This window comes from Equus caballus, chromosome 9 (genome assembly GCF_041296265.1).
Source record: "Equus caballus isolate H_3958 breed thoroughbred chromosome 9, TB-T2T, whole genome shotgun sequence".
Classification (NCBI taxonomy): Eukaryota; Metazoa; Chordata; class Mammalia; order Perissodactyla; family Equidae; genus Equus; species Equus caballus.
In genome coordinates, this window is record NC_091692.1 from 84,350,940 (window position 1) to 84,365,320 (window position 14,381).

At 42.9% G+C, this 14,381-nt stretch overlaps 1 long non-coding RNA gene across 1 annotated transcript; it reads left to right on the top strand.

The window, feature by feature from the left end:
* Positions 1-1,232: 1,232 nt before the first annotated feature.
* Positions 1,233-6,101, top strand: LOC106781013 (uncharacterized). The gene is made up of 3 exons (XR_001377505.3): positions 1,233-1,371; positions 1,866-1,981; positions 5,794-6,101. It is a non-coding gene; the product is annotated as an uncharacterized lncRNA (long non-coding RNA).
* Positions 6,102-14,381: the final 8,280 nt, after the last annotated feature.

Consider the following 14,381-nt stretch of genomic DNA (forward strand, 5'->3'; position numbering starts at 1 on the left):
CAAGAAATAGTACAGCAGACATAAATTTATGCACAAACAGCAAAGTGCAGAATAAGTCCCTGGTCTCTATTTTGTCTTCTGTGAAAAGTAAAGGAAAGAATAAGAAGAGAACATTTCTTAAACTCTAGTAAACTGAAATGAATTTTAAAAGTTTTTTCAATGTCCGCTACTCTCTACAAAAATGTTTCTATATGTTTACTGCCACCGTCAGAGATGGAGTCTGCCTCTCTTACTCTCCCCTACAAGGTATGTAACTTCAACTTGCTTCTCTGACAGCTGTGGGATATGCCTTTGAGTTGTTGTAAAAAGACACATTTTTCTATTGGTTGCTGGTTTTTATAAATAAATTTTTATTTTAGAGTAGTTTCAGAGTTACAGAGAAATCACAAAGGTAATACAGAATTCTCATATACCCCACACCAGATTTCCCCTGTCGTGAACACTTGCTGGCTTTTTGATGTCACCTCGCAGAATTTCATTTGGAACAAGACTCCCCCATTTTGTAGAAGTCATCAAAATGTGCAACATTTCTTTTGTAACGTTGTCATGCCTTTGTGTACTCCTCACCACTGATCCATGACTACAGCTACCAGAGGTGTGTACACATTTATTGTTTTGACTGCCCAGCACCCTTTTCTTCTGGTTGGGTATAGGCTCCCAATGTCCGGTATGAGGAACCACCTCATCGCCTCTCACAGTTCTTGTCATTCAAGTGGGGTGATTCCATAGGTGGACAGGTGACCCAGGTCTAGCTAATCAGAGCACCCCTCACTGTGGCCACAGTAATCAGGAGCTGTTAGGGGAGACTGTTGCCACCTCGTGGGAGCAGCCTCACTGAGAATGTATGCAAAGAGAGAAGCAAGGAAAAAAGAGAGAGAGAGCGGGCGAGCATTCTGATGACATTCTTTCCCAATCATTGTCACTATCTCAATTTTTACTTGTTATTCTGATATGATAATTGATGGAATTTTCTTTCACCCTCGAAAGTAGCAAATAATATAGTCAACCTAATGAAGGCCCTGGACTTATTTATGCATGAAGTCAGCTGCCTCCCTAGGAAAATGAACCAAGAAATCCTCTTTGGAGGGAGAGAAAGCAGGTTGGCTTAAGGTAGTTTGATAAGCAAAGAGTGTCACTTGCGCTGTTCCTCACCACCTGTCCGTGACTGCAATCACAAAGTCTTTCTGTTTGACTGTTTAAAGTTCATCCACATATAAGCTGCGTAGACAGAGCTGCAACATTTCCTTTAAAAAGGTATATGCAAAGACCTGGACACAAGAGAGGGAACAGTGCTACAGGAGCTAAAGGGAGATCAACAGGGTGGCAGTGGAGAGAGAAGAGAAGTGAGAGGGGAGACATGAGGCAGCAAAGGTAAGCAGAGGAGGGGAATGGGGAGGCCGAATTGCACACGCTTGTATAGGAGCTTGTGCTTTATTTTAAGGGCAATGAGGAACCGGGAAAGGCTTCAAGCCAGAAGGAGGGTCATGACCACATGTTTATTTTGGAAAGATCATTTTGTCTGTATAGGGAGAATAGAAGGCAAATCTGAGGGCAGGAACTTGACCCAGGAAGCAGTGATGATGTTTGAGTTGGGGCCATGGTAGTGACAATGGGAAGAAATGGAGATATTGAAGATGTATCTAGATGGTTCCCACATGTCAAGCTTAGAGTCTTGTTAATGGAAACCCTCCCTGAGTCTAGTCTCCTTACCCTGCTCAGACCACATTACCAGGGTCTGGAATACAGCCTTGCACAAATAAGTTTTTGTCCAGTTAATGAATCTCAAAGATTTTCTAGCTGAGAAGAATTGTATAAACAAGGCATGTCAAAATTCTCTAACAAACAAATTTTGTCTTGGTTTCCAGCATTTACGGACACGTGGAGGATGTAATCAGGCATTATATACTTCAGTATGGTGCATCAACTTTGGGGGGCAAAAGCAGAAGTCATTACCTCTAAGATTTCAAGTACTTTATCAAGGGTAAGTACTCATATTTATTCATATTTTGTTCAATATAGAATCAGTATTTTCTTGGTTCCATCGATACTAAATAGAGCTATTGACTCTCCTCCTCTCTTTTATGGCACTATAAAACATGTTGTACCGAAATAAATGTTTACCTTGCAACTGTAAATTCATGGCCAAGACTTCCTGCTGACTTCTCAGAACCCTGGACAAGTGTGTCACTGCTTTTATTGATCAAGGTATTTTTAGAACTAATTAACTATCCTTTCTAGAGGATTCTTTAGATCATAATTAGCTTCCTGTATATGCATGTATGCACATGCATGCACACGCACACGCACAGATGTGCTGGGGAACAGAGAGAAAGTGTGCCATGCGTACATGAGTAATCAAGTTTCTGCTAAATTAAAAATTTGACAAAGCCACAGTCTGCGCTTAGACAATCTGTTTCCATTCTGCTAACTTCTGCTTAAAGCAGCCACTGACCATAAAACTATATTGCATTCTTATTCCATAGAAGCTAGAGAAGTTGTTTTTCTTCTGATGAGGGAAGGAACCCATGCCAGGTTTCTCGTGTGCCTGAAAAGAACAGACGGAAGATGGAGAGCACTCCAAAAAAAGACATTTAGCCAAGGAACGTTAGCTCAAGACATTGACTTTGTGATTCGTCATCCCTTAGACCAAAAGTAGAGCATTTGAGTTTCAGTGTCATGAAACTGTGAAGCAAGAAGAGAACTTTGTGATCAGGGAGGCAGAGAAATGTCATGAAAAAGAGATGGGCTCTGGAGTCAGGAGTTCTAGGCTTGAGTTCTATCCAGATCACTTCCTGGCTGTGTGGCCTTGGGCAAAGATACTCTGTCTCCCTTGAGCCTCATTCTTCACATCTGTAAATTGAGGACAGCAAATGTTCAGGGTAATGATGACACTTTCCTTGCTGAGCTAGAGTGAAGATCACAGGAGACCGTGACGTAAAAAGGCATCTGTGAACTGTAAAGAACTATAGAAAGCTATGCTGTTATTGCTACCGGGGCTTGCCTCCTGTTTTCCAAAAAGGAAACAAGGACCTAGAGATGGGAAAGGACTGGTCAAGGTCAGCAGTCTGACTACCATCTAGAGTTCTGCTCCCACGTCAGGAAACTCACAACTGCCAAAAATCTTCCCATTCTTCCAACTCCCTCCAGCAGGACCATGTTCATCTAATGTGCCAAACTCAAGCCTGAGGAGCCACTCTGCTCAGTGGTCCAGCAGGCAACATTTAGATGGGAAGTTTGGAGGTCCGGGCTTATAATTTCTTACTTTAAACCGAAGAATAGAAGCGTTTCTTTTCCCCAACCACCTCGTTCTCAGAATTACAGTTACTAACGTCAGCCAGGTGACCAACTAGTTTCAATCTGTCTGAGATTTTACCTCTTTTAATACTGAAAGTCCCTCATCTCTGGGACCTCCTCAGCCCTCAAGAAAACTGAGACAGTCATCCCCTTAAATTTCCATATTTCACTGAATTTCTACAAGATATTTTGCTGAGTTCTTAATATTCTACTTATTTGTTCCAAGAAATATATGAAGTAGGTGTGATTACTTCCACTTTACAGGATGAGGAAACCCAGTTGTGAGTGATCAAATGACTTGCCCCGAGTCACACAGCCAACACATGTTGGAGCCAGGACCCAGGGCAATCTGAATCCTGAGTCTGGGCCCTTCCCAGCACACAACACTGACTCCCAACACACTCTGAACATTCTCGGGACAAGGAGGGGCAGACTTCTTTTAAACTGGATGGCTTTATGATCAGCCAGTCATAATGGTTCTGGATTGATTGGAAAAGAATTCTAGCATTTAAACTCGTGAGTCAGGCTGTTAGTGAAAAGACCAGTGAGGAGGGAATCTAAAGATTTCAATTTGAGTTTCTACCACCTGCTTCCTGACTTCACCTCTTAAAGGCTTTCTTTCCTTATTGTGTGAAATGGAGATAATAAAACATACATAAGGCAATACTGTGAGACTCGAATAAAGTAAGTGTTATGAAAACATAAGTGTTACAAAAACCTAAGACATTAGTAAAAAGAGGTTAATTTATTTACATTAGTTTAAAAATGTCATTGAGGATTTATATGATGTCATTTTAGCAAGCTCTACTTTTTAATTTATTTCCCAAAATGTATTCCCACTATTGGTATCTGTGGTTGCCTACACAGCAGGTATTCCTCCCTTCCTCATTCTAGCAGGACCCTGATTTCCAAGTGGAAAAGTTCCCTTCATCTTCCCTGGAAAATTTGCCTCTTTCCTACTGTATGTGAACAAAGACAGCTGTAGCCTCTAAAGCTAACAGGGGTTTAGAAGTATTGAGTGGGGAAGAGGAGAAGAGCCCATACACTGTGGAAGCAGAAACAAAAAATGGAAAGAGAAATGGGGTATTGATCATGTCAATTTAGCCTTCAATCAAGTCACATACAAATTCCAGATCTGCTTCTTAATGGCTGAGTGGTCTTGGAAAAGGCGATTAACTTCTCTGAGCTTCTGTTTCCTCATCTGTGTAACAGTAATAGTCATATACTCCTCATAGTGTTGTGGTGAGTGGTGAATTGGATAAAAATTGATGAGTGCCTAGAAAAGGACCTCGCAAATACTAAGTGCCCAGCTAATGAAGGCTTTCTCTCATGGTCCTGCCCCTAGAGGAGAAGACGGAGCAGGGATGATATAAGGAAAGACCTGAAAATAAGATTCTTGTTTGCAGTTGGTTAGGAATCAAAGGACTTTGCTCATGCTACTTTGTGTAATACAACAGCTCTGCAAAGGGAGGGAAGTGGAACATGCTAGGCTAAATTATTCCTTACTGTATTATTTTCATATCTGTTTGCATAATTCAATTTGAATTTTCATTTGCATATTAATGCACTTTTCAAGAACAACCCTGGGCCAAACCCAGATGCAGTATAATGTGTGTGTGTGACAAAAGATGTGCATTTGGGGAAAGGGCAACCATCACCCTGATAAACAGCTACCTAGAAGCCACAATCCCCCCAGTTACAGCTATCCTGAACCTCCTCATTTCCAGTCTTTTTCATCATATACTAAGGCCCTGGTCTCACTCAGTCTAGAATTATCTAATTTTAATGTAAACCTAAGAAAGAAGAGAGAGAGAGGGAGATCTTTATTATTAGGGGAGACAAGGTCTTCTCTTGCAGTTCAGATTTGTCTTGGAAACCCAAGGGCCCAGCTGGCTCCTCCTCAACAACACCAGTAGATAAGGAAGTGACAACTCTGACCCATTTGAACATCATCTAAAAGGAAATCCTCTCCCCACCTGCAAGAAACTCCAAGACTACATCTGGCAAGAGAACACAGTCAACAAGAGGCAGCTACATTTGAGGGCAGGAGCATAAAATCAACAGTTTGCAGCCAGCTCTGCCCCCACTGTGTATTTCCTCTTCCCAAGCCCCACGGTCTCCACCTGTAAAATGGGCTGTCGGAAATAATGAGGAGTAAAAAACAATGTCAACATCAGGTCTACCGCATCCAGTACAATCCTGCAAGCATATGTCCTGGACCCACAGGGTGACAGAGAGAGTGAACCCAGCAGGAGTACAACAAACACCCCGGTACTGCTTCCAAAACTCCTCCTTTCATTTCACAGGCTCTTTTCTTCCCAGCAAAATCCTCTTCACCTCCCAACTTGAATGTTGCTTCTTCAGTGATGCCTTCGCAACACTCATTACCCAGCCAAACCCAGTCATTCTCTGCTCCTGGTCCCATAATGCTCTGAAAGTCCACAAGACCACGAATGATCCAGATGCATTATCGCTTTCAATGCCTGTCTCCCTTTCCAGGTGGGGAGTCTTCAGTTGAGTTTTGCAGTCTTCACCAAACCGCTGAGGAATCAAAGTTGGCCTGCACTGGGGAAGCTGGCAGTCTAGAGGTGGATACAGAAGAGAAAATATAACTACAAAAGAGATCAAAACGGACATAAAGCACAGAAGCAGCACAGAGATGGAGGGGTCATCTCTGTTGGGAAGGAGTGAGAGGTCCAAGGAGCCTTCCCAAAGAGGGGGTACCTCAAGGGTCAGGATCTACTGCAGCATCTGGCACAATTGCTCCCCAAAACAGCTATTGAATGAATAAATGATATCAACACTCAGCTTTTTCCATTCTCTGAATATTTGGGACCATAGGGACATCTTACAAAGTTACTCACAGCCCCATTCAGCTGCTCTAGCCATAAAAATCAACTTGGAACTCTGCAAATCTTTTCTGGCATTTAGCATTTTAGATATGAATGGAGGGTGTCAGCCATGTGGCTGAGGTCAGGTCTAATTCAGTGTTCATCCCTGAGCTTTATTAATTATTAAAGAAAGCTTTAGCTCTGCTCTCTATGGGAGTTGAAACCAGCATCATCTATTCAAAGACTAGTGTTCAGCTCTGCCCAACATTAATTCGTTTAATGGTTCAACAAGAATTTATTGACCACCTAGTAGGTGCTGAAAACCATTCTAAACACAGAGATAACTACAGGGAATAAGAAAGTAAAGTCTCTCATCTCATCCAGTGGGGTTGAAAAGCTTGCCTTTCCCTGTCAGCATGTCACAGAAATCCTGTCTATGGTTAGACATATCTGGTCCGTAAACCCACAGTATTAATTGAAATTCACTGTAGTTCCCTGCACACATGAAGCAGAGCATTTCATTTTGTCCTTTTTGCTCTCTTTACCTAAGCATCTCTGCCCCATCCCATCACCTCATTCTTCCTTGAGATTCCTCTGTGTTGCCTCTAATCAGAGTTCCATGAAGGCAGAGCACCTTCTCTGATTTTTTTGCTGCTGTGTCTCTAACACCTAGCCCCAAGTGGGGCACATAGTAAGGGCTCAATAAATGATTGTTGAGTGAATGCATGGTATGTTGGGTAAGATGAAGGCATCTCCTCCTCCAGAAAGTCTTCTCTGATTCCAAGGCCAAGGTAAAGGACTTCTCCTGGCTGCCCCACAGCCTCTTTGCCAGGTCCAGCAGAGCACATTCTCTTTCTGTATTTGTTTCCACTGCTAGACTGTGAGCTTCCCTAGGGGAAAGGCCATGAGTGCTTCATCTCTGATTCCCTGGCCCTGGCACAAGGACAAGCAGAAGGATGTGCTCAGACAGGAAATAATGGTTAAACTAAGTAGAAACCCCTGGACTCCTAGGTAACTCATTGCAGACTGGCTTTGATCAGCTTCCAAGAACCTATCTACCCCCTGAACACTTCCCTGGTACTAAAGAGCTTCTTAAAGCTACAAAGCATCAGCAGGGTGGAGATGGGAAGTATGTTGGGCCGACTGTCAGAGGCCAAGAGTTCAGTCACAGCTGTGTGACTAGGAAAAAGAATGAATTATAGAACTGCTATTGTTTATTACCATTACAACTAAAAACTGTATTCTGATACTGTATGCAGAAGAATATTGTGCATTCTCCAGAAGTCAAGTGACAGGCCCAGTGATAGGAAGCACAAGATAATAAGGACCACAATAGCAATACCACACAAACACTGTTCTGTTTATCCCAGGGAGGCACCTCATGGCAGAAATGGCAGAGGACAACCCAAGGCAGTGCCACTTGCTGCTTAGGATAACATTGTGGCAAGAATTGTCAACATTCTCAGGGTTCTCCCCAATTGATGGTGCTGTGCCCAGGCTGCTCTGTTGTGATGGTAATTTTGGTCTGGGCAGAAAAAGACAAATTTTGTCATGGATCGCCCTTGCTTCCTACCCATAAGCCTATCCCATATCGACATCCCTCGTTAACTGTAGAAGTATATAATCCCAGCAGCTATTAACCTGCTGACACATCCTTGAGTTACTCATTTAAAACATATTCCTAAGTGCACTGTAGAAATCTCAGTGTGGCCCTGGGGCCAGCCCATCCCAAGCAGAGCATCCTGCTGGTCCATCCTTCTCACTGAAGTCTGGCTTCGCTGAGAACCCATATGACTGCAGCAGCCTTTCTAGCAATAACTCCTTACTCTGTTGGAGCCAATGATTCCTGGGGGGGCCACAAGATCCTTCTCTCCTCAACAACATCACCAGAATTGCATGCATTATGGAAGAGAGTGTTAACATCTCTACTCTCCAATCTGCAAAATCCCCTAAAAATGGTATGATGCCTAAGACAGGTCTGGTTTTAACTGGAGCCAGTTGACTCATCTCTCTGTGTCTCAGCTCCCTCATATACTGAAGAGGAATAATAATACCCATCTCCTTTCAAAGTCATAAAGAAGCAGGAGCAGCTCCTTCTAAACATATGATGTCTCAGTCGTGTCAACCTCTGAGTGAAGATTATTCATCTTGCCAATGATAAGAACAATAGGGACAACCTAGTGAGAGAAAATGCTTTGGGTGTTTAACTCCCTTCAATGTGCCAGGGAGTATGCTAAGCACTAACATGTATTATTACATTTAAATTTTCACAACGAATCTATGAGGTGGGTCTCTTTATCAGCTCCACTTTAGAGTTGAAGACTCAGGCTCAGAGAGACTGAGTGATGTGTTCGAATCCCCATGGCTAATGATGTTGTAAAGCCTGGGTTTCAGTCCAAGTGGCCTGCCCTCCAAGCCCAGGCTCTTAGTGAATACTCCAGGGTGAAGTGAGGAGAGCATCGGCGGATGCATGAGTCAGAGAGTATTCCAGAGCAAAGGGAGCTGGAGGAGTTTCTCTCCCCAGTGCCTTGACGTTGCAGATGGGGAAGGTTTTGAAATTGAAAGCTCCTTAAGGCTTAAGCTGTTATCAGTGAACACCTTGGGAAAAATGAGTTTCCCCATGTCCTCTGTGGCTCTGACAGCTGAGAGGGCAGACCCAAGCAGCACACTTTGCAAGTGGTAGTTGCTCAAGTGATGTTTGTTTAAAGGCAGAACGATACCTTGACTTAGAACGAGAAGATCTAGACCCAAATGCACACATACCATTAGTCTTGATCCCTTCTCTGTGGTCCTTTCTTCACAGGTAAAAAGAGATCAACAGTTTCTGCTTTGTCTTAGCATGCCAACGCAGGAGGTTAGATAAGTGCATTGAGGTGCATTCCCACAATGCACTTTTCCACACATCTTAACAGCTTTCTGATGGCTTAGAAAAGAAAACTTTTATTTTCAAAGAAAATTAGGAAAGAACAAGTGAAAATGTTCACATCATTGCCAGACTGAAGAGGCCCTGAAGATTGAGACTGCGTTTGCATTGGTCACCACTGTACCTTCAATGCAGAGTTGTGCCTGCCGAGTATATATGTTTGGAGAATAAAGGAATGTGTCACCAAGAATGGTTAATATGATGGAAAAGGATTTATGAGACAAAGGTAGGTGGGAAAATGTAGGATGAAAAATTGCACATACAGTATAAACTCAGCTCCATAAACAACCAAAAAAGTGCATAGGAAAGAAATTTTAAGCCCAGAAGAAAATATACAAAACACAGGGTGGTTTGCCTCTGGATAGTAGAATATCAGGAAATCATTTTTTCTGCCCCATTCATTTTTTTATGAATCCTTTATATTTGCTACAATGAACAATTGCTAACCTCTAACCAGAAAATAAATGAAAAATAAAACTGCACCCAGAGCCCAGCTTCACAACTCAGGTCCTGGCATAATGAGGAAGTCACTCAGAGTCTAAGCAGTTGGGTGTGGGGATCTCAGCTGTGAGCATCCACTTTACACCATCAGAGCAGACACAGACCTGGGACCTACTCCCCAGCTGTGTTATGAACACGTGCTTGCCTTCTCCAACTCCCCAAGCTGCACAACACACTTGCTGAAGGCCCCATGGGCCTCTTCGGTGCAGATCATTCCAGAGACCCATGCCAGGAGGGAGAGTATCATCAGGAATATCACAAGACAGACAAGACCTGCAGATGCACACCAACAGAAATGCACAGCCACAATTGTTCATCAAGCAAAGTCAGAATCTAAAGGGAGGAACTGACCTAGAAGCTCCTCGTGCAGTCACTGGGCTCGTGTCTCCGTGGCTGGCCTCCTCAGTTTGATGCAACCTATAAATAAGCATGTTTCTGAAATCCCTAGCACATCTCCCATGGGGAGAAGGAGGATAATCAGATGGGGCTGAGTGTGGATGAATGAGAAGGGAGATGTAGAAATGTAGATATACTGAGGGCAGGTGTCTCATAGCAACTTGAGAGAAGGTTGCAGGGCCTGTCACTACATGGGGTTAAGGCCCATCTTTGCAGAGATGATCTGGACTCTTCTGCTCCCATTTCTTCCATATGGCCTGCTCTGGTTTATGGCTCTGTCTCTGGTTGCCTATTAACAATGAGTTAGTGCCAGCACTTTACCATCTGAACCTTTGCAACAGAAAACAGCCATTCTTAGGGCTGATTGGCCATCCACAGGAATGACAATATACAGACAAGGAGCATGACTTCTCTGTGTATTCCCTTTGGCCACCTTGCCCTGACTGAAAGCTCCAAGTCTTCTAATGGCAATGCTTCTTTTCAGTGAGCACTGCCCTCAAGCCTCTAAGATATTGTCCTGCTTCTCTTCATCTCCGTTCTCACCATTAGGCCTGAGATGCCAGCGTTCCTCATCTCTCTCATGCACTGCTTGCTTCTACACCTTTCCCCATAGTCCATCCTCCGCCAGTGGCCAGAGTGAGCTTGCAGAAACAGGAATGGGATAATCATGTCACTCCCCTGCTTAAAATATCTCAGTGGGTGAGGAAGGAATCATTACCCTCAATGGAAAGATGAAAAAATGGAAACAAAGCCAATTTACAGCTGGATGGGACAGAGTTACTACTTAAATCAAGCTCTTCTGATCCAAAGCTGTGTTTTAACCAGTCTGACATCATACCTCAAACAGGGGATGTTTCAAAGGATGGGACACCTGAGCTGAGACTCGGAGAAAGAGTTGGCCTTAACTTCTGTTTCTGGAACATCTCTCTAGACATTTCTCCATCCATGGTATTGAAGATGAGCTGCAGAGAAGCCCCAGCAATCCAGAGGCTCTTGCAGCCATATTGATGGTCAATGACAAAGGTCTGCACTTGAGCAGTGGAAGTAGGGATATAGAAGATCTGAAAAACATTTTGAGGACAAAATTGGTAGGATTGGTGATTGATTAAACTAGGAAGTAAAAAAAAGAGGCAAAGAATTCTAGTGATTCAGCATTAGTCATAATAATTAACATCAGTTGGTTCAACAAACAATCCAACTATCTCAGCCGCTTAACAAAGTAAAGATTATTTCTCACTCACATCTTAGTCCAATCAGGTGTTTGGCCAGAAGATTTCAATATGGTGACTCAGGGATCCCAGGCTGCTGCGTCCTGTGATGCCACTATCTTCTAGGTCAGAGGTCAGCAAACTATGGCCTGTGCCAAATCCAGCCACTGCCTGTTTTTGTAAACAAAGTTTGATTGGAAGACAGTTAGGCTCATTTGTTTACATTTCATCTACGGCTGATTTCACGCTACAATGAGTGCATTGAATAATTGCGACAGAGACCATATGGCAAGCAAAACCTAAAATATTTGCTATCTGGGCCTTTACAGAAAAAGGTTCTCAGTGTCTTCCACGGAATCCCCTTCAATCAACTCATTGCTAAGAAGAGGAAGTAAGATAGATCACAGACAAGGTTTTATAGACCAGCGTGGACGTGGTGCAGACCATTTCCGGGGCCACATACCTTCCAGTGGCTAGAACTCAGTCACATGATGCCCTCATCACAAGAGAGGCTGGAAGATGTGGAGGAGTCTGTAGCTAACGGCGAGAACTGCCAGTCCATGCCACACATCCATGACTCTGGACAAACTTCCTTTTGCTTGATTATCATCCTGTGGTTTCCTTAGAATGGAAAATCTACATATTCTCGCAAAGTGCTCTAAACAGCCATATCTCTCTAAGACGTTAATGACCAACATAAACTACCAAGGCTTGAGTTTAAACAAATGTATTATGTTAAATTGATAATAGTAGAATAAACATTACCCCAATTAATGAATTTTCTCAGAACCATATGTTCTTTATTAGGTAACTAAGGGCATAAAAATGGAAATGCAGTTTAACTCAATAATCCAAAGTGTCTACTGTTATGCTCAGTGCTGCACCAAGCAGAAAGGAAAATAAAGACAAACCGGATACTGCCAGGACCTCATCCTCTGCGTGAAATGCATAAATACAGAAATAACAAAAGAAGTATTATGTCCAAGTTCAAAAAAGGTAGAGCTTTATCTTTTCATCAGCTCAGAGAAAAAATATACCATAAGGACTAGCGTAGTTGAGATCCACTTCCTGGAGAAGAAAAATAAAAGCTATTGTGATTTATACCTGTTTTCAATAAAAACTAAAATGAGTGAAGGGCGATAAAATCTGAAAAATGCTTTGCGATTTAGAAGTCATCCTCATTATGTAATATTCTTTAATATTCATCAAAATCCTGTGAAATCGATATCGTCAGGACTAGCTCAGTTTCACTGAGAAGCAGTCAGGGGTTGTGACTTGCCCTGGGCCACGCGGCTTGTGGGGGAAGAGAAAGCCTGAAACAAGGGTTGGATTTTTCTTTTTCCTTTTTTTCTTTTTTTTCCATTTTCCTGATTTCTAATCCAGGGTTCTTTCAAGTCTATCACGTTATCATTAAAAATAAACTAGTGTTCTTTGACAGACTTATACTGTGATAACCACAGAGAGCTCATGAGGGGCTGCAAAGCAAACAGCGGCCGGGAAAAACCTTTCCACAGAAAGACGGTGAAATTTCTATTGGCTCGAGGATGACCCAGCCAGGGGCAAGGGAAATGACACCACAGGCTGAAAGCTCTCCCCGAAGGTTGCTCCATCCAGTCCTCAGGTTGAAGGCAGCTTTGAAGTTAAAACACAACCATCCTGACAGGTAAAGGAAGTAGAACTGAGAGCATTTTCAGTTCCATCAAGTTCAATAAATAAATTAGACACAGAATAGTTGACCAAGAATATGACAGTCCCTTGCGGGTGGCTCTGAGGAATTCTAGCTCCCAACTGGGATCATGTTCTCTGAACCCCAGGGCCCCTTCCATTTGTCATCTTGACTCACAGGCAGCTGGGACAGTAAGCTCCTGAACAAGAGAGGATATCTGAGTATGTGACACATATCCATACTCAGTGTTCTGCTTACATCAGCAGCAGGCTGTCCCAGGCGGTCAGTGGAGCAGAGAAGCTCCAAGTCATCGTGGAATAGAGACGTGTTATGGCCCATTTGAGCCAAGCATTTCCATAGGATGAGAAGCAGCAATCCCAAAGACCAGTTTGGCAAGAGGATTTCTCTTTGGGTGAGGTTACCAATAGAAATGGGAAACAAAATGAAATCCAATTTGCCTTGGCCTTAAGGGATAAAGTCCACACCCCTAAGATGACATGTAGGCTACCTGTGTCCTGGTTCCTATTCCCCTGAGCAATCTTTCTGCACCCACTCCCTCCTTCCCCATGTCTCACCAATATGACCCTCTCAACGTGTCACTCACCACATACCTAGGCTGGCTCACAATTCCAGTTTCTGCTTTTGTATGCCTCTCCCACTTTCTCCACCTGACAACTCCTATCCATCTTCCATACTCAACTGTCAATGACAGTTCATCTCCCACAATTTCTCCAAGGTTACCTTTCAGCCATCAGGGAGCCACTCCCTTCTCTTTGAAAACATAGCACTTTGTATATCTCATTGTTAGCACATATGTCACATTCTGTTGAAATAATGTATGTTCTTGTCTGTCTCCCTGACTGGTCTGGAAAGTCAAGTGGGCGTCATGATGTCTAATTCTTCTCTGTTTTCTCTACCATACTGCCTGTGGTGTAGTAGACATGCAACAAATGTCTGTTGCAGATGGTAAATCTCAGACAGAAAGCTGGCTGAAAGGAAATTTTGAGGAAGCAGAAGCCTAGAACCAAAACTTGAAGTATCCTGGACACACTGCTATCTGCCTGTGGGATGGTGGACACATCAGCAAGCACCTAGAAAGTGGGAGTATTTTGTATACTTCATATAACTAAACTCAGGATTAAATGATAGAAAGTTAGGGGGAAATAGTTGGTTAATTGTGTCAACAGTGAATCAATAAGAACATGAAAAGAATTTTCAACATGTTCTTTTAGCTGCACTGATCCATTGCTACAGAGTGTTAAGAGAAAAAGAAAATAATATTGACTAATAAGATAAGAGGAGGTCTTTCAGTCAGTGAACTGAGCAATAAATTCAGATTTGTATTCAAATGGTCATTTGGTCCCAGAATGACAAAGAACGGAGAAATAAGAATTCAGGGAACCCACTGAATGAAACCATGGCCTCTCTGACTCTCCCATGCTTCTGGATTCTGTTTAATCACATTGTTTATTGGTGTTTTCATTTGTTTATTAACATTTGTATTTGCTCAAAGACCCACACAGCTCACCCTTGGAGTTTGGCAGCTCCAAGGAGTTTGGTTT